The 27,291-nt window shown below is 36.7% G+C and overlaps 1 protein-coding gene across 12 annotated transcripts in view; it reads right to left on the bottom strand.

Annotated features, from left to right (window-relative positions):
• The window catches only part of TENM2 (teneurin transmembrane protein 2), a 3,953,434-nt gene that overhangs the window by 1,233,911 nt on the left and 2,692,232 nt on the right, over positions 1-27,291 (bottom strand). Inside the window, exon 1 of one of the 12 annotated variants that reach the window (XM_016954577.4) lies at positions 1,120-1,457. The exons of the other annotated variants lie outside the window; for them this stretch is intronic. The gene's annotated coding sequence lies outside the window, so the exon portion shown is untranslated. Of the gene's footprint in view, positions 1-1,119; positions 1,458-27,291 lie in introns of those variants that run through there. 12 annotated transcript variants of the gene reach the window in all.

Below are 27,291 nucleotides of genomic sequence, written 5' to 3'. Positions count from 1 at the left end.
AGGCACTGGACATATATGGGCAATGAACACCTGAAATGTGGCTAATATGACTAAGGAACTTAGTTTTTAATTTTATTTAATTAATTTACAATTAAATTTTTAAATGACGAAATGTATTCAGTTATTGGAAAACTTTTACATGTGTGATGAACAACTTGTATATGGAAATCTACTTTTGTAACTATAAATTTTGTAAACTCCAAATGTATATCAAATAGTTGTGATGAATATTTATAATCTGAATTAAGATGTGAGTAAATACACACTGGATTCCAAAGATTTAGTATGAAAAAAGAATGTAAAATATTTTAAATATTTTTAATATTGACTACATGTTGAACTGATAATATTCTGGCTATATTGGCTAAAAAATATATTATTAAAATTAACTTTACCTATTTCATTCTACTTTTTTAAGTGTGGCCATTAAAATACGTGTGGCTTGTATTATATTTCTATTAGATTGCACAGATCTGAGCCAATGTTTTTCAACATCACCTGTACCTTAGAATCAACTGGAAGCTGGATAAAAAGATCACTGTCAGTCTACAATTTAATCACTTTGGGGGTGGGACTTGAGCACTCGTATTTTTAAAAGATGTCTCAGTGACTCTAATGTGTAGCGAGAATAGAGGTACCATGCTTGAGAGATGTAACTTCATTCTGTAGGCAGTGGGAAGATGCTGACAAATTTTGAAACAGGAAATAACAGAAGGCTATCAGGTGTTGAAAAAAGATGAATCTGGGAATCTTGGGCTGAGAGGAATATATGCATGGATGCTCCTTCATGGTCCAGTCTGCTTAACTCTCAGCTTCATCTTCACCATTCTAGCCCTGGCTTGCTAGCATCCAGCCTCAATGACTTTCTTTCAGCTCCTTGACTGGCCAAGCTAGTCCCACCTTTAGGATTCTTACTTGCTGTTGTTTCTGCCCCCACAAAGCTCTTAATGCAGATCCCTACATGGATGGCTGCATTCTGCTACCCCTGCCTCCCAACCCAAATCTGATTCCCCAACATAAAATAGCCTTCCCAGCCCTGACCCTTGGTGTCTCTCATTCCCATCTCCATTTTTCTTCATCACCCTGACACTGCCTGAAAACTGCTCATTTATTGCTTACCTTAGTTCTTTCTTACTGCGATGCAAACTGTAGGAGAAGAGAGGCTTTGTCTCTGTTGCTCACTGTTCTGTCTCCAGTGTCTAGAACAGTGACCAGCAAACAAGGGCACTTCAATAACTATTTAATGAATAAAAGAATGCACATGTCATACTTAACAACAAATTGTAAGCACAGTGCTTTGATTTTCTAATGATTTACCAAAATTTTGAGATGTTTGCATAGTTTTAGGGCTGAAGAATAAACCCAAAAGAAATAATGAGAGACTCGAGTAACATTCACTTTTGGTAAATCTCTATTCTTAAAGGTAACCTGATTGCTTGTCAGTTTGCTTGAATAGCCTATTACCTTAGTTTGAAGTAGATATATTTAAATTTATCTAAATGTGTTTTCCTTGAGTAAAATGCCAGACTTATGAATTTTTAAAAAATCTCTCGATCTCTCATGTCCATGCATATATTCCTATATATATATGAATTTTATATATTTGATGATGGTAGTTTCCATTAGCAAGCCTTCTTAAATAATTTGCTTTTATAAGTAAAGTGTTGACCTAAAAACAAATCAGTGCAGATACTGTGTTTTCTGTCCAACAGTAGAGCAGAAAAGTGCAGCTGAATCTAGACTTATAGACTTACATTAATATGTGGCTCATTTACTCCCTAATAATAACTTGGAAACTTTCATATTGCAATTTCTATCTTGGACATATAGATGCATTCTCAGAGAACATGTTTGCTTGGGAGTACATAAAACTGAAAAGATAACAGCTAGTGATTATGAAAAGAGATTATTTTAATTCATTGACTGATTGTACTGCTGTTCTGGTCAACACTGTAAATATAAACAGTCATCCTTCAGAGATACAGGAACAAAAGAATGACATTTTTATTAGATGCATTTTACCTTCGAAAATTATCAACACTTTTATGCTCACATGGTGAGTTTGTAGTATTAATATCACATCTGATTTCTCTGAGTCTCAAAAGATTTTCAACTAACCCTCTGATGGTTTGTGTCCACACAAACCAATAGAAGGATTACATTCATCCAGGTATGACTTTCTCATCTGTGACAGGTATAATGTGAGCAATACTCTTTACATATTAAGTCAAGCATAATTCAAGAAATTACCAATGTAAGTTAATACCCTCCATTTCATTTTAACCACTTCTGAACACCATGCATTAAAACATTTTAAGATGTAAATTGCTAATGAAGTTTAGTTGCAAGGGAATGCAAGTATTCCTGTTATTGTCCTTGGATTGGACCCAGTAGAGCAGAACGTTAGCATTATTATTCTTCATTTGTCAGTCGCCAGAATCTTAGAAGCTAAAATTCTCAGAAGGGGGATGGAGGGAGCATTTAAGAGGGTCAGTGGGTAATAAGTCCCAGAGGCCATATTAGTACACCACAGCTCTGAAGAAAATGTTTCTATTTAGCTGGATGATGCCTTGGCAAAGTATCACAGATCACAGAGTAAATAGGTTGTGCTTTAGTCTTTACTAACTTAGCATACATTTGAACATTTATTTAAGATGCTCATGGTAAAATGAGCAAAATACATTAATATTACAAATTCCTATGTAGCCATTACAGTGAGGATCCCAAAGTCAATGGCTTCCAGGAGACAGTGAGATAAATTAGTGTAAAAGGCAAGAAGAAAGACAATGACTAGGGGAAGGGGTTGTGGGGTCTGGAGAGTACATGCTCCATAAAGGGAGGGGCAGCTACATTTCCAGCCACCTTATTGTTGTCACTTAGGCGTAGTTTTGCCAGATTGCCAAATTTTTCAAAAGAAGACAAGGAAGTGTATTTCTATGTAAAATCTTCCAAATTTTAGAAGGAGACAACTAAAATCCACGTTTATAAAGATAACACGTGAGTTGAGTTGCTAGATTTAGAAAATAAAAATACAGGACATACAGTTAAATTTGAATTTCAGGTAAACAATGAAAACTATTTTAGCATAAGTATGGCCTAGACATTGTATGGGATATATTTACGTAAAAAGTTATTGGTTATTTACTCTGAAATCCATCTTTTAACCATGTACTCTCTTTTGCATCTGGCAACCTTTGTATCTGGCTATCATAATTTGAAACATATTTGCAAGCTAGATTCCTCACTTGGACTGCATCTACTTTTAAAAAGTCCTGCCTTCATAAGCTCCAATTGACTCTTCATTGGAATATTTAATTTGAACCACCATATTAGACTTTGTTATTCAATTACTGTGTTTCTGTTTCTTTGGAGTCTTGTTTTAACAAGCAGATGTTAAAGAATTTCCTCTTCTCTTTCTCTGATAATAGATCTAACTTACAGAGGTAAGTTCAAGAACAGATGAAATGTTATATGAAGACCCTTGAATATGGGTGTTGAAGAATATAAACCCATAAGAATTTCCATAGTATAAAATAATTTGGACAATTGAATCAAGGGCAAAACAACAACAATAGTAACTAGCATATATTAATATATACGATGGGTTAGGTCTTGTCAGGCCCTTTTATATCAAATTGCTTAATCTTTTTGTTTCTATGAAGTGTTGGCACTATCATTATTCTCATTTTCTAGATGGAGTACTGAGGCACAGAGATGCTAAATGTCTTCCCTAGGGTAACACAGCTAGTACATGACAAAACCAGGATTCTAACCCAGATGTTCTGGCTCCAGAGCCTATTTACTCTATTATATTTTCACAAAGCACTAAAATCAGTAAATAGGAGACTGAAAGATAAGCAGCTCTAGGCAACATCCATCAGTTTTACAGAACACTGAGACAAAGACGTTTGAGTCAGGTTTAGATTCATGAACAAAGATCTGCTATATACAAAACGCAACATATGGTATAATCTGTGCTGCCCTTTGGACATGCATAGATAAAAACAATACTCTTCCAAGATAATCTCTTCTTTAAAAAACTACAACACGAAGGTGAGAGGATAGCCTCACAGTCAGAAGAATAAAGTGACTGGCTTTATGAGTTGTTCTGTGAATTTTATGTTCTGTGCATTCTACAAAGTAATGGGAAATTAAATTAACACAGTTTTTTATAGCATTTTAAATTTTTACCACAATTAATTTCCTGTACTACTGTATTTGATTCTGCAGCAATCATTTGAGTACATTTAACTCACATATATAATGACTTCCTCCAAATCAAAGAAAGTCATTTTTTTTCTTACTTACTTCTTAACGACCCACCTGTCTGCCTTATTTTATGTGAAAGGTTATAAGGCATAGGCCACTTTTGCATCTTAAAGTGAAAAGAAGTTTAGGCCTCCTTTTTATTTTATTTTATTTTTATTTTTTGAGACAGAGTCTCACTCTGTTGCCCAAACTAACAATCTCAGCTCACTGCAACCTCCCCCTCCTGGGTTGAAGCAATTCTTGTGCCTCAGCCTCCTGAGTAGCTGGGACTACAGGCACCTGCCACCATGCCAAGCTAATTTTTTGTATTTTAGTAGAGACAGGGTTTCACCATGTTGGCCAGGCTGCACTCGAACTCCTAAGCTCAGGCAATCCACCTGCCTCGGCCTCCCAAAGGCCAGGTATTACAGGAGTGATCGGCCATGCCCGACCTAGGTCTCCTTCTAAGAGTCTTCTCCATCCCTTTAATATCTTTTTTCAGAAAAGATCTCTTTTTGCAATTAATAAGGCATACTGCAGACATTGGATATATACCACTTTTCATCTCTCTGGAATACTTCCCAAAGAAACTCTGGGCAAACCTTGGTAACAAGAGACAGACATGGCTGGCAATTCACTTGGCTTCTGACTGACACCAATAAAAACCTATACCTCCAAAAGGAAGGTTCAATCAGTTGCACAGAGAAGGCCTTTATAACCCGTCTGGTACACACTCCTTATTTTATAGCTGAGAAGTCCAGGTCAGATGGAATGGGCTTACTAGCAAAACCTTTCACCCCACTTTAGAAAGGTTTCCTGAGATTTCCTTTGCCCTACCCAGTCGGGTATAGTAGGCCCAATGGTTGCAGGATAGACAATGTTTGGGCAGATCAAGTACACCTAGGGAATCCATATCTGCAAACATCTCTTTCATCAGCTGTAAAATTAGAGAGGAGGAAAAAGCATTCTGAGTTTCTTCCTAGCATTCTTAATATTCTATAACTTCCAGAATTATTTTCAATAACTTGAGCCCTCAAGCACATGGAATGTTGACATCTAGGTCCTTCAATGCAGAGAGTAAAATTCCTCCTGACCTCAAAGCTACTCACAAATAGGTTATGTTCCAAAAGTGTTTGTGAGCAAAATTTTACTCAGAATAATTTTGCAATGGAAAATGTATTATATACGGTGGTGTGACAGGCCAGGTCAGAAGATAATAAACTTTAATACTAGGTGAGTATTTCTCCTTGCAGGGCACAGGGCTGGATCCATGTAAAGTTTAGAAATGAGATAATCTTTTTGACACTTTCCCAGATTTTATTATTCTACCTCCATTTCTCATTATTCATGTTTTCCAACCAATGCTACCTCTTGTCCCCAAAGAACTAGAATTTGGTAAATTATTTACTTGCTCTTGGCACTAAATAAGATTATTTTTCCTTTGCTAGAAGGAAAGCAAGCTTGTTAAATAAATATACCCTAAATTTTAGGGCTGAAGAGCCCCCAAATCTTCATAGAATTTGTCTAAATTTTTAAAACTTGTTGGCTGGGCACGGTGGCTCACGTCTGTAATTCCAGCATTTTGGGAGGCTGAGGCGAGCGGATCACTTGAGGTCAGGAGTTTGAGACCACCTGGGCCAACATGGTGAGATCCCATCTCTACTAAAAATACAAACATTAGCTGGCATGGTGGGGCACACCTGTAGTCCCAGCTACCCAACAGGCTGAGGCAGGAGAATTGCTTGAACCCAGGAGATGGAGGTTGCAGTGAGCAGAGATCGCGCCACTGCACTCCAGCCTGGGCGACAGAGCGAGACTCTGTCTCAAAAAAGCAAAATAAAAAAAACAAAAACAACAACAAAAAAGAAAGCTTGTGCTATGTTTTACCTCCATGAAAAGGTCCAAATTGCCAAGCTGAGTCTTTCACAATTTCTCCACAACCACTCCTACCAGCCCATTTTGCCTTCTTACTCAGCAATCTAACCACACCAAATGGCTTGCCAATCATGTTCTTTTTTGACCTTTCGTGTACCAGTTTCCTTGTTTGGAAAGTCCTTCTCTACCTGGAAATATTCATCTAGACAATTCAATTGCTAATACTTTTTTGAAGCCTCCCCCCAACTGCAAGTGAACAGATGGATGGATGGACGGACGGATGGATTAAAAAAAAATTCCTTATCTAAATCTCTAATTTGTGGAATTTAGGCAAGATAAATCAAAGTGAAGAGATGAATGAGTAGCATAGGTAGAAAATAGGAATGCAAAGCTCACAATTAAGTCTGAAGACCAGACCTGAGAAGGAATCTAATTTAGGCAAGATTTTTAAACGCTTCATTTCCATGAAGCTACATTAGATTAGAAGGCATTTTCACATGTATTCTCTCATTTGATTCTAACAAGCCTCAGAGTCAGCCAGGGAAGGTATTATTTGTTCCATTTTACAAATGTGAGAATTGAAGCTGCAAGAACAGAATTGCTTCTTTTCAAGATAGATCCGCTTGATTGCCTTTTCTCAAGATCAGAGGTCTCTGTCACCTGGTTGCTCTTTTGAAAAGTGTAGATCATCTTTAAATTTTCTTTCACTTTTGTTTACCCTCCATGCCTTGAATATTTTTTCCAAAATATTTCTATGGCAATGGGGGTGAATGAAGATATAGAGATTAGATGGAGGCAGAAGTCTCATGTCCTCACATTTTACTTTTGATTTTCTCGCATGTGGATACATAAATGAATGATTACCTGTCTGCCACCCTAAAATTAAAATCTTTATTTTTCATGACATATTGTTCTTAGCAGAAGCAAAGGAATATGCTGTGATCATAATGAACCTTCATTACTTTCTTCAGTCAATGACTCAGAGATGACGTCTGGTTTATGTTGCTTGTTTTTTTGTTTTTTGTTTTTTTGGTGAGTTTTTTTAGTGGCATAAAAAAAAAAAAAGAAACAGGGAAGATGGCTTTCAGCTATCAAGCATTTTGATAATTAGCTTTATTGTTGCCTGAATCACAGGGCTGAATATCTGCCTCTTTATTATGGGTGTAACAATGACCCATTGCAATGAAACACCTAAACTGATTTATTTTACTTTTGGAGTAACAAGAATTGTGATATATCATTTTAGGGGAAATTGACTGTACAAGTCTTCTCATATGCAATGTAGCTCATTTAAGGTTAATGAAAGTGATTGAGTGGCTTGATATACCTTTAATCTAGCTGCACATTTCATAATTAAGGAAAGAATACATTATGAAGAAGATTAAGAGTCCTAAAGGAATATTCAATGTTATTTTTCACAGCGGTTTTGTGTTTTTATAAAAGATGGACACCTGATAATCATATGTTGACAAATTTGTTTGAGTCTTTTCCCCATTTTCCTATTTCCTTTTCTCCTACATTTATTTCATTGACTTGTTTGTCATCTCCGAACAAGTCAGCATGTCCGTGACGACGGTAATGTTAGTTTAACAAGTAAGTGGCAACATGACCTGGGAGAAAAGGTTTCAAGAATGCTATGGCATCACGCAATAAGACAAGTTTCCTATATGCATTCATATTGCAAAGAATGAATTTTATAATTTCATACTAAAAAAATCCAATCTAAAGCTTTAATAGTTATAAATTTTAATATTTCTTAAATCTATGATGTGTCCAATATTGAAATTCAGCCAGAATAAAAGTTTCTGGTTGAAAATATATAGTAAAATGCTACCAGTGTATAAACTCAGAAGTGTAGTTATCCTCTAGCTCAGGAGATGGCAAGCTAGAGCCCATGGCCCACCCCATTTATTGCTAATAAAGTTTTACAGAACACAGCAACACCCATCTGTTTACATATTGTCTGTGGCTGCTTTTCTGCTGTGATGGCAGAGTTGAGCAGTTATTTGGGACAAAAACCAAATGGTCCACAAAGACTGAAATAAGAAGTTCATTCTTTGTACACATAGGGAAACTGAGGCCAAAATTACTTGTCCAATGGTACACAGATTTTTAACATTTTATTGAAAATATATTCTCATAAGTAAGACCTGATATTCATCACAAAAGGCAATGTAGAAGCTTGGGCTTCTGAAATGAAAAAGACCTGGATATAAGTTTAAGGACCACCAATAAGCAGTTATAAGGCCTTAAGCAAATTACCTAGTCCCTCCTCAAAGGACAGATTTTTACCCAGAGTCCATTCATCTTATTCTTCCTGAAATCTCAACAATGTTCAGTTATCTCCTCTGTAAACGATGAAAGGGAAGAGAAAAGCTGATTCCATCTCCAACTTCAGGAATGAGCTCTGATTTGTATAAAGTTACAGTAATTCCCTTCCCTCTTGCTAGGGATTGGCTCAGAAATTGGCACAAGACCAGAAATGACTGATGCGATTTGCAATTTGACTAAAGGATTACTAGAGGTTTCTTCGATAATTCTTCCTTTCTCCAGAGATTCACAGGGAGCCAGTTTCTCCCTTTCTACCACAAAACATGAATAAGAATGTATTTTGCTCCATTCAACCTTGGCAGCCATCATCTAACTGTTTAAAAAGTAGGGGAAACAGTTGAGCACAAAGCTGACAACTAGATTAGGATAGATTTAATAGAATGACAAAAAAAGCAAACTAGCATATGTGTGTCTGTGCCTGGCTTATTATACATAACATAATGCTCTCAAGGTTGTTGTTCATCCATGTTGTTGCATATTGCAGAATTTCCTTCTTTTTTAAGGTGGAATAATATTCCATTATATGTAGATATCACATTTTCTTTATTCAGTCAGATAAGAACTTTGTTCAACACAAAAGTTAAGACAGGAGAAAAACTTGCTTGCTAATGTAAAGTCAATTCATGCATTCTTTTTAAAATTGTATTCACATAATCAGGAATTCGTAAGGTTTTGGTCTTATTTCCCTTCTGTTACACTCAAAACCAGAAATTAAATAGAGTAGCATGATAAATGGAATTAGTGAACATGATCAGCAATGTACACTAACGATTTTTCAGGAAAGGACAGTAGACAGGAGGCCTCTCTCCCTCTTTTTTTGTTTGTTTGTTTGTTTGTTTGTTTGTTTTTGAGACAGAGTCTCGCTCTGTTGCCCAGGCTGGAATGTAGTGGCCCCATCTCGGCTCACTGCAAGCTCTGCCTCCTGGGTTCACCCTATTCTCCTGTGTCAGCCTCCCGAACAGCTGGGACTACAGGCGCCCGCCACCATGCACGGCTAATTTTTTGTATTTTTAGTAGAGACGGAGTTTCATCGTGTTAGCTAGGATGGTCTCGATCTCCTGACCTCGTGATCCGCCTGCCTTGGCCTCCCAAAGTGCTGGGATTACAGGGGTGAGCCACCGCGCCTGGTCACCTCTCTCCTTCTTTTAATGGTGGAATTCTCCTCACTTTCTGGGCCTCTGAGGATTACTCAGGGCAGAAAAGGAAAAAGTAAATCAGTTTAAGAGAGACAGATAAATAACTGTCTTTGGTCTCAATGGAGTTAGTACTATGTTAACTCAACATCACAGTCCAGAAAATCAGGGACAGTCTATGCAAATCTAAGAAAAAAATATATATCTTGATCTTGTAGAACATAACTTGATTTACCCACTTCAGATCAGTGTGTGACGGTTAATGTTGGTATCCTTACCATGAAACACAGTCATTGTGAAATGGCAAGATGGCAAACAAACAAACAAACTATAATTTGTAAATATTTCACAGAAATCACATACGATAATTTTCTAAGTAATGGGCAAGAATTTTTTCAAGTTTATAAGTAGTTCATTAATAAGAAGATGACCCAGTAATTCTGGGAAGTACATGAATATAAAATAAACATACCAAGAATATATTCTTATGCTATGTTAGTAAAGTTCCATATGCTGTGTGGAGAAGTGCCTTGTTTAAAAGGTGATTTCCAGGTTGCAACCTCAGCCAAACACACGCATGCTAAAATATCATTAGGCAAAGAAATTTTACTGCCCCTACTTAAATCTAAAAATGATCATAAGTGTTCCCCTCTGCAATGATATAACAAAAATATTACTATGTTCCCTACACTTCCATCGCATTTTAGAAGAGTACGGCATTTTGAAGAAAAAGAAATCTGTTTTTTTAACCACTGAAGTAACCAAAAATATTCAGATTTTCAAAAAATATAACAGGAAACCAATAAGATAAATTAGTCATTCATTCTTACATCCACTCCATAGTTAAAAATGTTTATTGAGAGCCTAGTATGTGCTAGAAAAACATTTAGACCATCTACACACTTTGTATATAAACAGTAAACTGCACCCAAGAAAGCCTTCTGTTAGAGCTAGAGAACAGGTTTGCATGATGGTTTATATAAATTTTTTAGAACCTTTTTAACAGGCAGCCAAACCATAAAGCAAAAAGACAACAGTTTATATGTACCCTTTTAAAGGGGGATTAATTTAGGTAGAGACACAGCAGAAGCTTTCTGAATTCACGAATGCATTTATTTAGGGCAAAAGGTGAAATGTCACTTCTGGGATTGATAGTGTTTGGTTTCACCCCGGTCTCTGATGATCAGTCTTAGACTCTAAGCAGCGTTGAATCTGGAAAGAAGAGTGGGTGTGAGGATACTCCGTGTAATGAAACGTGCCAGGTTTAATTCCCTTTATTGCTTGGTCAGGGCAACTGAATTAACCAGCCACATCTGTTCACTTTGGAGTACCCAGTCTGGGTTCTTTCTCTTATGCAACAGGGTTCTGCTAGTTATTACATTGTTAAGCCTATTTGACCCCTATCTGTTTCTTATCTCTCCTCATGCAGAGGGGTGGAGAATCCATTAAAATTTTGAATATAGACCTGCCAACACGATCATCTTTCCTATGTTAACAGGGAACTACTCCTTAAACAGGACTTCTTTATTGGCACAGATCTTTTACAATATAGTTAGGAAAAGAAGAAAAGCAAGAGACTTGAGACCCACGGAATTTAACGTGTACTTGCTTTTGTTTTGTTTGTTTTTCATTTTTTCCCTCATGACTAAGAGCAGATCACTAAAATCTTCTGCTCTGTTGTTAGGTCTAAAATATCTTATGTCATATTTTACTTTTCTCTAAAAACCATCATCCATTTCTAATTCTTTGACACTATGAAACTTTAGGTCTAAAAATACCTGTCCAGGTCTTCTTATAAAGCTCATGATCATGTTAGAAAAAAAAAAAAAAAAAGAATTGGTTTTCTTAGATGGCAGCAAATGCCGTTAAGTAATCCCTAAATCCTACAATCTAATGCTTTCTTTTCACAAAATAAACTTTTTTAATGCATTTCAATCCTGATTCATTTAGGTGATGACAAGGTAATTTTTCTACTTCAGGCTTCATTGATGGCCTTGGTGTTTCACAATACCAGGTACCCCAATTTGCCAACCTGCCATGGTTTCAAAAGAAGCTCCTCGACATTCCCTTACCAATATAATTGTACTGGAAAACCTTATTATATGCTAGTATCAGTTATGCCTCATAGTAGTAATCTTACAATCAAACAAAAACACAGAATTAGGAAGTAAACTTGCCCAAATTATAGTCAAACCTACCCCTTTCCTTCAGTCAAACCTACCACTTTCCTTCAGTCACTGCTTGAATTTCTTTCTTTCTTTATTTTTGAGACGGAGTCTCGCCCTGTTGCCCAGGCTGGAGTGCAGTGGTGCGATCTTGGTTCACTGCAACCTCCCCTCTCTGGGTTCAAGCAATTCTCCTGCCTCAGCCTCCCAAGTAGCTGGGACTACAGGCATGCACCACCATGCCTGGCTAATTTTTGTATTTTTTTAGGGGAGACAGGGTTTCACCACGTTGACCAGGGTTGCTTGAATTTATTAATGTGGTCAGCTTTTCTGGAAAAAAAAATGGCTTCTGTTCATTTCTTTCATTTACCTGGAATCAGAATATGGCTGTCAAAGAAGCCATGTATCCAGGCTACTGATAGAAAAGGTGGAAAAGGTATGTTCCCTAGAGTCTTTACATTTTAATCTTTTGACATGGGGTGCTACAGGATTCTAGTTATGGCCCGTTTTGATTATTAGTAGAGAAGTCAAGGACATTGAAAGTTAGAACCAGAAATCTTTCAGATCAGGACAAGGGGAGGATGGATAAGAGGGTGGAATAATGTGGGAGTTAAGTTTTTTGTCCTGATAAGGTTCTCTCTTCCACTTTACATGTCCGGGTAATATTTTAAAAACAGTTACAATGATATCTTCCCTCAAATAAGACTTTCCAATGGCCTCTTTTTATAATACTTAGAATATAATCCAAACTCTTCACATAAGCCCACAAGGTCTGGCCCCTGCCCATATCTTTAGCTTCACCTTGTACTACTATATTCCCCTTACTTTTTGCACTCCAATTATGTTAGCCTTTTTTCTGCTCCACTAACAGGCCAACCTTACATGCTTATTTACTCAAGGCTGCTGATAGCTTATAAAATTGTCTTTATTCAAATTAAAAAAAAATACACACACAAACACACACACCCTCTGGTGGACACAGTGCTCCCCATGGTATATGCTTGGTAAAAGGGACAGCCTTTGTGGGAAAAAAGGTCCCCCTAATTCTCTGAGAGGATGCAGTCCTGTACCTGATAGCACAAATTTGTAAGAGGAGCATGAGATTTCAACCCCTACATCTCCCTTTGGTCGGGTTCCTTTGTGCAATGCACATACTGCACAACCTTCCATGGCAGCCTTGGAATCCCTCTCCCTGGAAAGTTCTTTTGACAAAATTCCCATGTATGGTTGTATCTCATTACTCAGATCTCAGGTCAGATACCACTTCCTCTGACAGTTCTTCCCTACACTAATAAACCACTTCCCCGGCTCCACTACTGTCTACACACACTGTGCTTTTCTTATCTCTTGTAGCCTAGTTACTATTTGAAATTATCTTGCTTACTGGTTGTTTAAACATTTATTATTTGTCTCCTCCTCACTAGAAAATGAGCTCCAAGAGCCAAGGGATCTTGTAGTCTTGGTCACTATGATGTCTCCAGAACCAATGGCATGCCTGAAATGTTCTAGACATTTGGTAAATATGTCTTAAAATGACAGGGGAAGGTGGAGAATAGAGCTTAGTGTGAAAGAAGACTGAAATCAAGGGGCATACTTGGAAGTTATAGTCATAACCTTTGTGAGAGCTTTTCATTCCGAATGTGTTTGATCTGGGACATTACAAGACTTCTATAGAGTAAGGAATGGAAAAAGGCCAATAAAATCCCTTAAGGTTCTGTCAGCCAAATTCTTCTTGTCTTCTGTATTTTCATTTTATGGTTACCGAGAGGCCACAAATCCATAAGAAGAATCCTGATAGCAATGTAGCAATCAGTCAGAAAAGGAGACTAAACTGAAAGGGTTTCATGACCATCAACCTACACGACAATATGCCTTAGTTAATTCAAAACCAATAGAACAATGCACTTTTACAAGTCAATAACCTTGATCTCCACAACTAAGACAGAGTAATTTAATAACAAATCATGTCCTGCGACATAAATCTATACTACTAACATTACTTTCTCAGATAGGAAATGAAATTATATGTTACCTGCCAAATGAGTTCATCAAAGAAATCAACATAACTCTCAATTCCTAAATAGAGGGGGCAAAGCCTCTACCTCCCTGGGTAGTCTAAAATTTTCTTGTTAACAGGGACAAGGGGTACTCCCAAACATTAGCTGCCAAGGCAAGTATACATAACAAATTTGAATGACTGTCTCCTACCTGTGCCCTATCTGAGCTTAAGGTCTCAGATAGGAGCTAGAGCCTCACACTCCCTCATCAAGTACGCAAAGAACACTACCACTTACTATTATTTATATGCAAGTCTCCTTTTGCAAACTCAAAGTTTGTGCCTATCCATAAATTCTGAAACTCTGTGCCTGTCCATGCACTTATGAATAAAATCCAGACATTTAGGCATTGACATTGGGAATTGTAGGGATTATGACCCACAGCTTGGCTGAAGTTGGTCTTCGTGTGATACAGTCTTTATTAAATAGGATTAATAGTACAAAGAATTACAAAGGTACAATGCATTACTTAGACGTTTATGGATTTTACCATGCTTTTTTCCAGTTACAATGGCTCTTGCTCAAGACAATCGGTGTTAACCATTTGCTTGTACAAGAAAACCAGAGGAAGTAGTAATTTAACCCATTAGGTTGTGACACTGCAAGGACCAAAAAGAATTAAACATCAACTTTTCAAATAATCTATATGTCAATATGTCCTAAACTCCAGATAAAGATTTTTGGACGTTCACTTTGTTAGCCAAGGTATATTATTAGCCTGACCAGTCTACTTAACCTGTTTTTGTTTTTGTTTTTCCTTTGCATCTATAAAACAAGGATAATTGTAGTAAATGTAGTTAAATATGGGTGCTATAAATGGTGTAATATTTATAAAGTACTGAGCAAACCACCAGGCACATATTAATACCTAACATTTGTTGATCATCTTCTATTGTATCATTTTAATATCACTCGTCCAAGAAACTGTGGTCTTCACCACTATCATATTAAAGCAATAACCCTAGGTTCATAGAATTTGTGCCACAAAAACAACAAAAAATAGAATTAAAACTTTTGTTCTCATCTAAAACAAATATAGAACTCCTTGTGGAAGAAAAAGAAAACACCATGGTGAAATTTTTAAAGGAGGAACTATTAGTTCTAATGAAATAGACTTACCTAAATCATCATAACGTGGCAGAATAGCTAACTCTATTAGTTCTCCAAGTAGGATATCTTTATACAGTTTTTGAAATAATAAATTATCTGCCAAATTCAACACTCCAAATGTTTTCATCTAGCACTGCCATCCTTGTTCACATACCCAAAAGGCTGTTTATTAAAATGCCAAATGGACAGTATCTCTGGGCAGAGGGTTTGACTTCCTAAAAGATACAGCTCCTTTGTAAATTTTTTTTTTCCTTTGAGACAGAGTTTTGCTTTTGTTGCCCAGGATGGAGTGCAATGGCACAATCTCAGCTCACTGCAACCTCTGCCTCCCAGGTTCAAGCAATTCTCCTGCCTCAGCCTCCTGAGAAGCTGGGACTATAGGCATGCACCACCATGCCTGGCTAATGTTTTGTATTTTTAGTAGAGATGGTGTTTCTCCATGTTGGTCAGGCTGGTCTCGAACTCCTGACCTCAGGTGATCCACCCGCCTTGGCCTCCCAAAGTGCTGGGATTACAGGTGTGAGCCACCACGCCCAGCCTTTCCTTTGTAAAATTTTGCTGCTGTTCTGACACCTACTCGTGTCACGTTATTTACTTCCTATGGTTCATGGTTCATGTCTGAACTGAAAAACTAAGAACTATACCCTAAAACCAATAAAAAATTCAATTATATTTTGGGATGAATTCCAGTGATATCTTTAATACTAACTTACCCATTTAAGAAGTGTAGAAATCTCTAAGAAAAATGTTCCTAATTCAGATACTTTTCTGGCTGACATTACTAGCAACCTAAAAACCAATGTGATGGATGGAAAAAGTTAAAAATATTTCACTCTGTGGTTCCAACATTTCAGAAGTGCAATTGCAGGGAACTAGATTTAAGCTTTAATTAGGAAACATACATATCACAGGGTTGCTCCCTCCCTGTGATCAGTGGGAAAAAAAAATTTTTATGTGCATGAGTTGAAATGCAGAGATCAATAAAAAGCAAGTTTGACAACCCCAAGGCCAAAGAAGCTTTGAGGAATTTGGAGATTAAAAAGATTATCTCCATAAACCTGGGACCACGCCATTCAACGATTCTATCACTGGGGCTGCAAACTAGATGCAGAAATCCTTTGCTCAAATATTATTAATTAGGCATTTTTAATACTTTATTCCAAAAAGAAAAGGTGTATTTCACAAAAGCCTGTTAATTATGTAGTCATTTATTTATTTTGAGCAGTAAATATTTTTATACTTGTAATTATTGAAAATCAGCTGAGGCATAGTAATATGAAAAAAACTTAATGAATGTATCAAAAAGGAAACAAAAGGGGAAAGACGTGTAAGAAAGAATGCTTCTAAGCCTTTGCTCAGGTTTATAACAGGAGAGAATGGAATAGAGTGAGTGTGTATATGTGTGTGTGTGTAGGGGTGTATGTCACGCACACATGCACACCTGTACATCCGATTGTGTAATCAATATAAACTATCATGACACACAATTCAAGTCTTAAATTTAACTTTGGAGCTCACGTCTCTGTTGAAGGGTGTAAATGAGTTGAGCTGGAAGGCACAATGGAGTTGATCCTCTCACGTTTTCTGGTGGAAGCTTATTTCTTGCAAGTGCTTGACAACCACACACTTGGACAGCCAGGCCTCTGATCATTTCTGCCTCTCATGTCTCGATGTGGAGCACAAAGCTGTAAGTGGGACATTCTGCAGGACCGATGCTAAAAGCTTTGTTGTGGGAATCCCTAAAGCATATTCCTATAAATAGGACTGTCTGCATTCACTCAAGTTGTGCACACTGACCCAAATAGGAACGATGCACATGACTCACAAATGTGTACATCGATACGCTGCAAACCTAAAGCACAGGCACGGTTCCCAAACCGTGGATGTTTCCTTAGAAACATCCTCAGCATTTCTAGCTGCCTCTCCTCCTAGATGGTATCTGAGAAAAAGTCCAAACAAATGACAAATGGAAGAAAATCGTTTCAACATGTATGCAGGCAACCCACATGATAGAAAAACGGCCAAATGAAAAATAAACTGCTAATTCACAAAGGTAATGCAAATGACACAACTGAGCACAAACACACAAAACTGATCAAATGTAAGGAGACTCAAGTGTCCTGCATTTCGGTAAATGGAAGTTGTAATAAAAACTGGTTTGACTCATCAGATTAAGAAAAAATTGAAAGACTGGTAATCTCAGTGCTGCTAAGAGTGTAGGAAAACAGGCAGACACATTCATCCACCGCTGGAAGGAGTATGAACTGCTGCCCCCTTTTTAGATCTTCTTCTGACTCTATTAAAAATTTAAAACTATATCAACTCCTTTATTCAGCAGTCTGAATGTTAGAAAGAATCTACCCTATGACAGAAAACAAACAAACACTAGTCATATGCAAGGATATATACACAAGTTTGAAGCTGTAAGAGCCAAAAAAATATAAACTACAGAAATCCCAGTAACAGGGAAGAAAATTATGATATACACTACGTGTCTTAGTTTGAGGTCCCCAGAAACAGACCCTGAGATAGCATTCCTGTAAAAATGATTTATTTTGAAGTGTTCTCAGGAAAAGCAGGTAGAGAAGAGGAACGGGGAAGGGAGGGAGGCCACTGTGCCACCTCAAGCAACATCCAACGGTGGGTTACTGTGGCTTAGTTGCACAGGGAAGCTTAGGAGATGGCTCTGGTCCCATTCGGTGTCATCCCAGATAGAGCCCTGCACCTGTTAGTCTTTTGTTCCAGGCTGCCCCCAAGCGAATGTAAAGCAAGTTCTGGCCCAGGCTGGCTCGTGGGAGTGAGGACATCAAAAATCATGGGCACAAAAGTGGTGGAAACATGCCACCTCACCTGTGGCACAGTGGCTTATTATGCACTATTTAAAAGAATGGATTCGATACATACATTTAGCTATAGGGTTGAGCACTATATACAAGTGGAGGTGGTGGGGGGGGCCTGTTAGACAACAATATGAATGCCAAGACTCAATTTTTGTGGGAGGCTAGGGGAGAAGCTTTATTTAATTATTTATGTGTTCAAGCCTACAATAAAGTGTGGAATGATTTACATCAAACATTAACATAAAAGTACCACAGGACAGCAGGGATGGGAAAGATTGAGGCATGGTGAAGAATTGAAGAGAAACAGTAACTTTTCGCTTTTGATACTTTTGTACTTTTGCTTGGCCTACGCAGTGCATTGCATTTATAAGGTAAGCAACAGCCAGTAAGGCAAAAGATTAAATATGCTTTATCAAAATTAATTTCTATAAGCTCTTTTCCTTAGATTGGAAAGACTCAGATTAAAATATTTCCTTGGAGTAAGCAGGCTTGTCATTTAGCTATGAGCTGGGAAATGCCTTTGGGACTTATGTTTATATTTGTGATCCTGAAACTGACAGACAAGCAAGCATAGTCATTCTAGGCAATGGGGGAATAACACAAAAGGAAATGGAAATCTGTGTATTAAATCATTGTGATAATAATATTCAAGATGCAAGTATCTCCATTATTTATAAAATTAGAAGCAATCAGTAGCAGGAGAATGGGTAAATGAATTAAAATGCATTAAACAGAATTAGGTACTACAGAGGCATTAAATTACATTTTTGAAAATTTTATTGACTTAAAGGAGCATATTATAATGTGAGGCTAAAAGATGGAATGTGGGCCAGGTGCGGTGGCTCACGCCTGTAATACACCCCAGCACTTTCGGAGGCCGAGGTGGGTGAATCACCTGAGGTCGGGAGTTCAAGACCAGCCTGAGCAACATGAAGAAACCCCCATCTCTACCAAAAATACAAAATTAGCCAGGCGTGGTGGCACATGCCTGTAATCCCAGCTACTTGGGAGGCTGAGGCAGGAGAATCACTTGAACCCAGGAGGCAGAGGTTGCAGTGAGCCGAGATCACTCCATTGCACACCAACCTGGGCAACAAGAGTGAAACTCCACCTCAAAAAAGAAAAAGAAAAAAGAAAAAAAAAAGATGGAATATGTAGTTCTGAATATATAAATGATTCTTACCACAGTTAAATATATCATATAGCCATACCCCCATATGCATACATATGTATCCATGCTTAGAAAAATGCATTTCTCCTGAAGAATATATGTCACCTAAACAATGGTCAGACCTAAGATATGGGAATCAGGCTGATTTTAAAAGTTTCTTCTTTTTACTTTTCTGCATTGTTTTAATTTCAGCCAATGCCATGCTTTATAGCATTTTCATCAAGCAAGACGAAATTAAATGATAAAACAACTTACTTCTAAGAAGAAACGACTCTAAAGAAACTAATTCCCTCAATTTAATAATTTTGAGATTAATAGCAAAAAAGGGTATGTACATTCTCTTCTACTGTTGAACTGACCAAATCGAATTCCCTAAAACGTATCTAGTGTCTGTTTATTCTGATATTTTAGCAAAAATCACATTAAGTGTATATATCTGGTCAGCCTGGCCATAGAGTATCTGGGAATTGCGCGTGCAATTTTAGGGCTTCCAAGTTGATTCCAAGAAAAAAGTTGTGCAGGGACCCAAAACTGCAGGCATTTTGGGATTAGAAAGGCTAGTCTACATGGAAAGGTCTGCATTTACATCCTCTCCTACCATGTCCTACCTCCTTCCACGTCCTACCACAATTAACTTAAAGACTTCAGCAGTTAAAACAAAAATGAGCACCAGGCACGGTGGCTCACACCTGTAATCCCAGCACTATAGGAGGCCGAGGCGGGCTGATCACGAGGTCAGGAGTTTGAGACCTGCCTGACCAACATGGTGAAGCTCTGTCTCTACTAAAAATACAAAAATTAACCAGATGTGGTGGCACACACCTGTAATCCCAGCTACTCAGGAGGCTGAGGCAGGATAATCACTTGAACCCGGGAGGCAGAGTTTACAGTGAGCCAATATCACGCCATTGCACTCCAGCCTGGGCAACAGAGTGAGACTCTATCTCAAAAAAAAAAAAAAAAAAAAAAAAAAAAACCCACACACAGAAAAAACAAGAATGAGCATTTACTCTCGGCAAGTACATCTACTAGATAAAAATGAGTGAAGATTCCTTTTTTTAAAAACTAGCATATTAGAAATATTTCTGTGAGTTAAAAGTTCAGTATAGTACGCATTATTCATGGCAGGAGATTATCTTCTCTTCTACACCCTTGGAAGTAAAGGAAGCCATATTTTTGAAAGTCCAAGATGGTGGAAATAGAGCAACATCTTATCATTATTACTAAATGTCAACGGTTCTCCTAAAGAATGTGCAGATTTTCAGTCAAAAAGTGGCACTCCCTTGTCTGACAGACTACTGAAATTCATCTATGTGGTACACAGGTGGGGTGGCAAACCTTTTATACATTTTTTAGATGTTGTCTACCCTCAACAGACCATTCCCAACTTTCAAGAAATCTTTCTGTGAATTCGTACACACTGAATGCAGAAACAGTGAAAGACACCACGAAGAAAGTCCTCGCTCGAATCCATACTATATTCCCTTGGAAACAGTGAGGCAGCAAAGTGACTCACAGACATCTAATTAAATGGGGGGGGAAAAGTCCTTTTTAGTTTTTTCATTTAAAAAATATTGCCTTGTTTAATTTTTCTTAATGACTTGCATTGCAGATATTGACCTTTTAACATTTATTTATTTATTTATTCGGACTCTATTCAAATCATCTTAAGAAAACAGCTGGAAAGTAAAGTCAGTTCAAAGGTAAGTCCTGGGTGAATAATAGGGTTAGACCGAATGCTTATTTAACTTTAAAGTTCATCTGACAGGCTTCCTTCCCACGATCCTTCTTGCACAAGCACGCTGCACAGTTGAAGAAAAGCTCTTCTCTGACATTCAATAACGTAAGGCCCTTCTAACCCAGTGGAGCGTACTGCCTACAACGCACACACGCTGCAAGCTGGAAAACTATTAAAAATCTTTTTATATATCAAGTTTTATTTCACCACTAACAACCCTACTCATATTAAAATAATATGCCATGTACTTATTCAAGGAGTAATAACATTTACCATCTTTGGTTTTAAACACAAAGAATTCTAAAAAGCAAAGCCAATGGATCTAACAAATATGACCTGAATTTATAGAATATTCCTTTTACTATCTTCCTTTCAACTGTGTTTTCTTTCTGCCTGAAATAAAAATGTACCAGATTACATAACACTGCCGCAAAATAAATAACTTTTATAAGTGACGGTTTCTCTATACACTGTAAAATGATACTTTATTGAAGGGTAATGAATGGCTAGCTTAAAGCAAATATGGTAGAGTTTCTATAAAACATGACTTTTGTAACAGATTGAAAACAGAAACTGAACTTTTATTTTGCTAAGATCTAGTGCAATTTTATATTGTTCCAATGAGACGTAAAAATAAGCATTTTCCTCATCGGTGAAAACTAATCAAATGCTTTTCTGAATAATATTTTGATCTCCAATTTTAAATCATCTTTGAATACAACAAACTGGATCTATTACGATGGAGAAGTGCAAGGCTGTGAATTACCCATTATGTTGGAAAATCCAGAAGTTTTTTAAATTGGTTTTGAATGAAAGCATTATTCTGCATTTCTAATCATGTTTCTACTCCTAAGGCTAATATTAAAAATGAATTACAATTCCTGAGCAAAGGAATTGACTCGGAATCATGGCTGGGATTAACATTTTGTTACAGATAATCCACAAACCAGAGAATCCAAAAGCCTATAACTGAGAGTTGAGTATATTTTCTAAGTAAGAAGCTAAAACGCTCATTAGACACACTCCATGTGAATAATGAACCATCTGAAAAGAGTACATGTGTTATGTAAAGCATTTTACATTCTAATGTACAATGAGTTCCTTCCCCCAAATCATCAGTTTAAGTATTTAGTCACTACATTTTACTATAGTTTGAGAAATGGGACATATGCAGGGTGGTCAACTGTCTTTCCCTGTAATTATACACATCTTCAAATTGCTCTTATCATTTAAAGACAAAGAAAAAAAGTTCGACTTTACCAACAAGCAACAAATACTGATTGTCAATCACAAACACACACCATAGATTAAACTAAACCGACATTTTCGTCACAATAAATTAAATTAATGCTTCAAGACAGAAGCTGGTCATTTGAGCCATGAAGTGATTTCAACTAAAACTTCAAATATTAATGAGGAAATATAAGCTGACCTATTCACTGACAATTAAGCAACTCTGATTTGAGCAGCAGAAATCATTTGCATAATGAAAATGCCCTTCCCCCAATTATTCAAATTACAGTTTAAAAGGAAAAGCATACTCAGGAAGAGGTTTTTATTTGTAGGGACGTTTTAATGAGATGATAGGTATCTTAATAAGTGTTCTTGGGTGAAGACACCTGGATTATTAAACAGCAATTCTGCTGTATCCTATGTTAATTCATAGCAAGATTTTATCATGTCTGTTTAATTTATTACAGACTTGAAGTACTTGGTATCACTTGGATGGTTTAAAGTAAACCAATTTAAACAAAAGATGAAATAAACGGTAAGTTTTGAAGATTTGAGCTTTTCAGATATTTTTCTTTTAGCCTAACAATAAGTCACCACAAGTACAAATCAGGAAGATCTGCATGAAATTAACTTCAAAGCAGCTTTGCAAATGAGTCCTAGAGGGTTTTATAGAAAAAAAAAGTCATCAAGCAAAAATAATTTTAAATATATTAATTGTACTGAATTATTTCTCATGTAAAGGAGATTTAAATTAAGGAGAAAAAGCCCTATCATTGCAAAATGACCTCTTGAGTATGTAATACTCCTTAATAGGCTAGTCCTACCTGAAATAATTAAAATGCATTATAATTATTCATTTATTATTATCATTATTATTATTATTTACAGACAGAGTCTCACTTTGTCACCTAGGATGGAGTAGAGGAGCATGATCATAGCTCATTGCAGACTTGAACTCCTGGGCTCGAAAAACAGGGGCTGTTTTTTTTTGTTTTTTTTTGGTTTTTTTGTCTTTTTGCAGACACCGAGTCCTGCCATGTTATCCAGGCTGGTCTGGAACTCTTGGTCTCAAGTGATTCTCTTGCCTTGGCCTCCCAATGTGCTGGGATTACAGGCACAAGCTACCACACCCGGGCTATTCATTAATTATTAACAGATTTTGAATGGCTATATTTTATTTTACTCCAGATTGCTTTAATCCATAGGCAGCTATAATTTTTCTCAAGATGAGACTTTTGTCTTTGGAAACAGGGTCTCCTCTGTGACCCAGGCTGGAGGACAATGGCACGATCTAGACACACTGCAACCAAGATGAAACTTTTAAATATAGTGTTAACTTTCTATTTTAGTAAGAAAGAGTTCACATACAATTTAATATAAGATTAGTTTCATTTAGGCAATATAACAAGTTTTATAGATGGTTTTTCAAGTTATTTCACTTCTTCAGGCCCAAATTTCCCCTTTAGAAGATGAAACAAAACATTCTCCTAAGTAATTTACAGCTCTGAAATGGCTATGTTTCTCCAGTGATATTTTTCTGAAAAAGACCCTTTTTTCCTAGTTCTTTTTCATATGAACTACAGAGTCTGTCCAAAAATATCCCTTGTCATTTTACTGTTACAAGAAGGGTAAAATATTATGGTGAATAATAGAATCAATTTGATATAAGTACAAAAAGAATTTTATATGATATGAATTAAATCAACTCAAGCAAGTAACTCTTTCCATAAGTGACTCACTGAATAAGTAAAGGCAGGAGCAGCAAAACAGCAAAATAAAATAAGCATTTGGAGACTCCAAAGAGATTTGCCTACATTAAAAAAAAAGAGAGGGAGCTAAAATGGTACTCAAATTCCAGCTACCAACAAGCTTGTACCATGTGCTTTGCTGTATAAAACAATCATTCCCACTGATACAATAGTATTTCTTTTGATTCAATGGGCTGTTCTCATAGATAACTTGGAAAGCAACATTTGCAATAAAATGTGACAGGAGGGATTTTACAACCTGCTTTGCAAAAGCCTAAAACTTGATTAAATCTAATGGTCAGGGACTGTAGAAAGTAAGCAACATTTAATCTGTTTTTACTATTACTGTTAATGTTTTTTTTTTTTTTTAATTCCACTTTGGATAGATCTCAGACACTGTTCTTTTCATGCAATGGAGTATAATGGCAGATGTTCCCGCATGTCATCAAACTTTCTGCAACCCCATAAGTCATGTCAGTACTGATCTGTAAAATAAAGAAATCAACATTCAAGGTCCAAGATTACTCACTGTACACTTGAGAATAAGAAACATGAAATATGAATGCCTTAAGAATGATTTTTCCATATGATCTAAGAAAATAAGAGTAACCCACGATAGTTTTAGTGTTCTGAGGTAATTTTCTTTCCATTAGCAAACCTCAGTAGTTTTAACCAAGGCTTGCATGTAAAGACAATGAGACCAAACTCTTTTCCATTGCCAATGTACACCTATAACATTAATCAAGACCTCTCATCAAGTCAGGAGGGTTTTCAGTTAGAAAAGTGTAATTTCTGAATTTCAAAAAAATGTTTAAGTAGCTTTTACACTAGCCTATATTCCTAACTCAAAACTTCCACACCAAGACAAATCAATCAATCAATCAATCAACAAACCAATCAGCCAATGCATTGGCTAAATGACTAAACTGTCAAAATAAAAATCCTAGAAACAACAACAACAAAAAACCACTGACAAAATTTTTAGAAAATCATACAAAATACAACAACTTACTCTTCCTCAAGAAGGTCCACTGGCCAGAAGGTTTTTACATAAGTAAATTACGAACCGTTTTAAACTACCTGTTGAAATTTTGGAAGAAACAATTTTCTACGAATAGAGCTAGGAGTTCTGATAAGCTTATCTGATACATGTAAATCACAAATTTAACCATTCATTCATTTAAAAAACAAGCTCTGTACAAGGTAGTGGGGTATCGCTATGTGTAAAAATATGGTTTTAGATTTTCCAATCTATTTTCTCCATTTTATTAAGTGGTTCCTAATCAAGCAATCAGACCAGAATAAATATATGATACACTCAAAAATCAAGTCTATATTACGACCCAAACATCTGTTATTTTCTGCACACAGAATTCTTTACCCATTACATTCTTGGCAGGCTATTTAAAGCAACAAATACACAAGTAAGTTTGGTAGTTAGAGGTCAGTTTTGCATTATAAAGCCCTGGATGTAGATTTCTTTCAAATACGTTCCCAATTATAAACTCTTAAATGAGATTCATAACATAAACCTTCCCATGAACAGCCCAATTTCATAAAGCAAATGGAAGTAAAACCCCTGATTAATTGCAATAGAGGAAAACTTCTAACAATCCAAATAGGTTGATATTTGATAGAATGTTTTTTTCTTGATCTTTCTAATTTCTGTTTTATTTTCTCCCAATTTTTCTCTAGATAGGGATCCCTGTTCCCATTTTCTGAACTCTCTTTAGCTGCTTAACCCAATGTAGATCTCTCTTCCACTGACTGTGACGTTGCTGAAATTTAACAATGGCTTTTTCATTGCCAAATCTGATGGAGTTTCCAATCCAGATCTTATAGATGCCTCTACAGCATCTAACACAATCACAGCGTCCTGCTTCTTCAAAGTCTTCTCTGCCTTGGTTTTACAACATTCCTCTTACAGGGGTCTCCTCTGTTGGCACTTTTCAATCTTTCCCCACACTTCCTTTTCCTCATTCTATGCTGGCAATGCTGGTATTTTCCAGTGTTCCATCTCCAGCTCTAGTCCTTCCTCTCTTCTCTCAAGTTCCCTGGGCAATTCTGTTCACACACCACTTTTGGGGTGTTGTTCCACATCACTCCCTTGCGCTTCAGGCTTATATATCTAACTATATAAAACATTCCTACTCAAGACCTCTCAAAATCAAAATCGGACTTGGAATCTTTTCCTCGAAAACTTGTTTTGTTCTGATGAATACTGCTCACCATCCACCATATGCCCACCATAACCCTGAGGGCAATCTGGGCTCTTCCTCCTTTCCTTCCCACTTCCAGTTAAGGCACGCTGACCCCTTTTCCTAAGTATGTTCTAGATCGCTTGCCTTCTTTCCATTCTTACTTTTATCACTTGAATCAATGGGCTCAGCATCTTTCAACAAAATCACCACAATGATCTTTTAGCCCCTAACTCCAAGCCTCAATCCTCCTAATCTATGCTTGATCTGCCACCAGACAATCTGCCTTCTATGCATCCCCACTACTTTTCGATGTGGTTCTGGTATTTGTCCCCTAAAAGACACTTTCTCAGTAACGGGCAGGACCATTTACTTAGTGCTCAAACCATAACCCTGGAGGTCATACTTTTTTCCTCTTTCCTTCACTTCTTGTATCCAATACATTAGCAAAGGCTGTCACCTGGTTCTCAAAACCATATCCCATATCCATCCGCATCTCACTACTTCTACCACTTTCACCCGAATTCATCATCTTTTATTCAGAAAACTGTGAGTCCACTAATTGTTCTACTCTTCTACTTTTAACATTGTACTTTCCATCTCCACAGAATAAACAGGGTTTTTTAAACATAGAAAGTATTATGGAAAACTCCAAATATATACAAAAATATAATAATAAAATATATTATAATAAATATAATGTAACATAATAGCATATAATATAATAGCAGTATGAATTCTCACAGCTCATTAACTAACTTCAACATGGCCAATCCTTTTTTCTTTACAACCTCACCCCCTCCATCCTAATATTATTTTGAAGCAAAGTATAGACATATTTCATCTGCAAATCTAGCATATGTATTTCTAAAACGTAAAGGCTTCACTTTTGTAAACAGGCATATAACAATGCACCCAAAGAATCGAATTTCTTAACCACATCCCATGTGTGTTCACATTTCTCTAACTGTTCATGTATTTATTTATTTAATAACTTGAATCAAGACCCAAACAAGTCCCATAATTTGTGCTGACAAATATCTCTTAAGGTCCTTATAATCTATACATTTCTCCTCCAGCTTCTAGTAATGTTTTTTCTTGAAATTTTGTAGAAGAAACTAGATATTTGTCCTCTAGAGTTTAAGGGCAAAGTCAGAATTGTGCTGGCTGTATTACTATAGTGTCCTTTAAACAGTCCTCTTTCCCTCTATTTTTTTATAAATTGATTACTGCAGCTGGAAATTTGATGGCAGTTACGTTGAAGTCTGGTTCATCCAGGTGTAATTTAGGTACAGTAACCTTTGAGGGAAGATGATCATGTTTTGTAAACATTACTACAATCATGGCATTCCTATGCTTAAAATCCTCCAATAAATTCTTACTGCATGGAAAATAAAATGGAAAATCTCCTTACCATGGCCTACATGATCCTCCTGATCGGATC

This window comes from Pan troglodytes, chromosome 4, assembly GCF_028858775.2.
Source record: "Pan troglodytes isolate AG18354 chromosome 4, NHGRI_mPanTro3-v2.0_pri, whole genome shotgun sequence".
NCBI lineage: Eukaryota > Metazoa > Chordata > Mammalia > Primates > Hominidae > Pan > Pan troglodytes.
The sequence above is the reverse complement of the archived record's forward strand: the minus strand, read 5'-3'. Positions and strand labels throughout refer to the sequence as shown.